This window comes from Oncorhynchus keta, chromosome 14, assembly GCF_023373465.1.
Source record: "Oncorhynchus keta strain PuntledgeMale-10-30-2019 chromosome 14, Oket_V2, whole genome shotgun sequence".
In the NCBI taxonomy this organism is placed as follows: Eukaryota; Metazoa; Chordata; class Actinopteri; order Salmoniformes; family Salmonidae; genus Oncorhynchus; species Oncorhynchus keta.
This window is the reverse complement of record NC_068434.1, coordinates 21,064,140-21,067,840: the sequence shown is the minus strand read 5'-3', so window position 1 is coordinate 21,067,840 and position 3,701 is coordinate 21,064,140. Positions and strand designations below refer to the sequence as shown.

The 3,701-nt window shown below is 38.4% G+C and overlaps 1 long non-coding RNA gene across 1 annotated transcript; it reads right to left on the bottom strand.

Moving 5' to 3' along the window:
* Positions 1-536: 536 nt before the first annotated feature.
* On the bottom strand, positions 537-2,696 carry LOC118394208 (uncharacterized). The gene is made up of 2 exons (XR_004827685.2): positions 1,964-2,696; positions 537-1,245 (listed from the first exon to the last, which is right to left on the bottom strand). It is a non-coding gene; the product is annotated as an uncharacterized LOC118394208 (long non-coding RNA).
* Between the last annotated feature and the right edge of the window lie 1,005 nt (positions 2,697-3,701).

Below are 3,701 nucleotides of genomic sequence, written 5' to 3'. Positions count from 1 at the left end.
ACTTTTTATTTTGATCTCAAGTCCCTGCCGGTGACAAGCATACTCATAACATGATGCAGCCACCACAATACTTGTATCCCTACAACGTTTTAAGTAAAGTTTTACAAACAATATCAGACCATAAGACAGGGATCATCAACTAGATTCAGCTGCGGGTCGATTTTTTTGTTGTTGTTGAGAGGATGGTCGGGGGGCAAATCATTAGTAGACTGCAATTTGTCCGCAAGAATCCCAAACAGATATCATATTTCACTAAAACATAATAATTTCAAACCTTTCTTACATTTGTATTGATCACATGTATCATGCTTGGGAACAGATTTCTAAAATTAAAATCACTTGGAGCTGATTCTGGTTTTCACAGTCTTGTGTCCAACAATAATAATAATATATATTTTTTTCTCAGAAAACTTGGGGGGCCAAATAAAAGCACCCGAGGGCCAATCCCTGCCATAAGATAATATAACATAAAGAGGGACATTACAATACACTTGACCAACACTCACAGAGAAAGGACACAATGTAGACATCAGGGCTGAAGGTAACAGATATTTACTTTTACATATGTAAATGTCCAGTACGTGAATGCACAGTGGCCAACTTGAGTCACACAAACACACACACGCATGCACGCACTGCAAGTGTATGTACTTGTACAGTTGGGGGCATTCTAAAATGAACCTGTACTGCAGAGCAAGAAAAACAATGATAGAACTGCATTGTCAGAGGCATATTTGAGAAACCTATTTCATTACATGGGTTATTGGTAGATGATTGCTAATCAAATTGGAGCTTGCAGTCACCCTGCGAGTGTGTCACATTAATGATGTATCATTGCTACAACAAAATCATTTAGAAGAAGTACCTTTTTAATGCCCCTAACTGTACTGTATGTGGAGACAACCTTATGATCCTGGAAAATAACAGTAATTGAGTGTGTGACAGGTTCTAAACAATGGATTACATTTCGAAAACATGAATGTAAATGAAAACATGTTTGCTTACAAAAACTCTCATAATCCCCAATATGTCCCAAAATATGTGTTTAACACAGCCTGGATTCTTGCTGTGCCTATGTCTTGCATGGCAGAGTAATAAGGTATGGTAGAATAGCCTTTCCTCTTCACCACAGGTGTGTGCAGGCAGGAAGAGTGTGGTCTACTCTTGACCACAACGTCATATGGCCAAACGGGTAGCCTGTCATCAAGGAATGATCAAACACCAGAATGTATTCTTTTATCAACTCTGTGGGAAAGAGAAAGGCATAATGGAAAGACAGTATCTTCATTAAACTATAGTATGGGCATACTGTTTTGTACAAGTATGAGAATGTAGACCTACGATGAGAGATTTATAAATGTCTAGAGGGATATGTCATCATTGGTTATAAAGAGGGACTGTAAAAGGGATCAGAGATTGTGCCTTAAAGGAATAATATCCCTCGCATGCAAATTATTTAGTTATGTCCTTGTTCCTTGTTCCCATTCAGCTCTAAATCTGCCTATAATGTTTCATAACATTGACATTAGCGCTCGTCTCGTGAGCCAGACTCAAAGTATGACTGGCTGAGGGGATATTATATTAGTGCTCCAACCCGAGATGGAAAAGGTCTTTGACCAGAATACGGCTCAGAGCAAAACATATTATATTTGACTAATGGTTGTTGTCATCATACACAAATCTCATAACACAGATGCTTGGCGATTAATATGAAACAAACCAAAAAGTTCGGAACCCTATTATGCTCCTAATATCACCTTTTAATAGTGACAATGTTTTGATCCGTTGAGGATTGAAAACATTGTCACTTTTAAAAGCTTTTACACAACGACAGTGTGTTATTATGCAAATGCAATGTATCAGGTGCTGTGAAGTTTATAGTCAGTTCACAGGTTCCTAAACTAAGTGGTGGAACACCCTTCCATTCTCATTCCATGTGGGTGTATATGTCATTCTCACTCACTTGATAATGCTCTCAGGGATGTTCACATACTCCAATGGAATTATATCTTGTAGCTCCGCCAGGCTGTTCACATACTTTATCTTATTGCTGAACTACAGAGAGAGAGGGTGAGAGAAGGGTAGGGAGAGGGGGAGATGGGGCAGTGGTGAGAAAGGAGGAGAGGTGGCAGAGAATGGGGAGAGGGGCAAGACAAAGGCATGATAGTATAACTTTTTGTGACACTAAAGCTGACAGGTTGATGCATTTTTACTTGTTATAAGCATAAAGCTCAGACACACCGGTAGAATTGTCAAATGTTTACCTGTCAACAATACTTAGCACCTCAGTGTTGGCAGTCAATCTCTTTTGTGTTCAGCCTTGTTAAAATACTCCAAACCAGAAGGTGGCAGTAGCATTGTTTAGCAATACATATCTGTGCGTATTGCTTATAGTCTAGATTCCAAGCTATCTGCGCTAACGTTGCAATTTCGTAGAAAGCACTTGTTGATACAAGCCAGATGGCCACAGCTATATAACTACCTAGCAAGATGATGAAGAAATAATTTTATTCACTTTCCATAAACCATTACTGTCAGTGCGGATGGCATCCCTAAGTCTAAATATTGCTGTTACATTGCACAACATTCAATGTTATGTCATAATTATGTACAATTTTGGCAAATTAATTAAGGTCTTTGTTAGGAAGAAATGGTCTTCACATAGTTCACAACGAGCCGGGCGGCCCAAACTGCTGCATATACCCTGACTCTGCTTGCACGGAACGCAGGAGACGTGACACAATTTCTCTAGTTAAAAAAATATCATGTTAGCAGGCAATATTAACTAAATATGCAGGTTTAAAAATATATACTTGCGTATTAATTTTAAAGAAAGGCATTTATGTTTATGGTTAGGTACACATTGGTGCAACCTCAGTGCTTTTTTCGCGAATGCTCTTTTGTAAAATCATCACCCGATTGTTATGAAAACTTGAAATCGGCCCTAATTAAATCGGCCATTCCGATTAATCGGTCGACCTCTACTACTTTCCCATCACATCTGAAATCAGGGTTGAAGTTTAACACCCACACAGCAGTCAATACAAAGTGAAATCCATAAATAAACAAATACATATTTATAAATTGATAAAACATTCTAAATTGACAATGGGATACATGCCATGTAGGAACCTTGGAAGAACTTTGTCATATATGCAGGCATCAGTGAGCTGCTACTAACACACACACACACACACACACACACACACACACACGTACGCCCACACACACACATGGAGAGACCTCATGCAATGGGATTCAAATAAATGTAACTGATCTATTACTGGTCCTGCATCATAGAGAAACAATAGAACACCAACATGTCAAACACAGTCTCTCAAATACATACTTGTTAACACAGTCTCTCAAACACATACTTGTTAACACAGTCTCTCAAACACATACTTGTTAACACAGTCTCACAAACACATACTTGTTAACACCGTCTCACAAACACATACTTGTTAACACCGTCTCACAAACACATACTTGTTAACACAGTCTCACAAACACATACTTGTTAACACAGTCTCACAAACACATACTTGTTAACACAGTCTCACAAACACATACTTGTTAACACAGTCTCACAAACACATACTTGTTAACACAGTCTCACAAACACATACTTGTTAACACAGTCTCAAACACATACTTGTTAACACAGTCTCACAAACACATACTTGTTAACACAGTCTCAC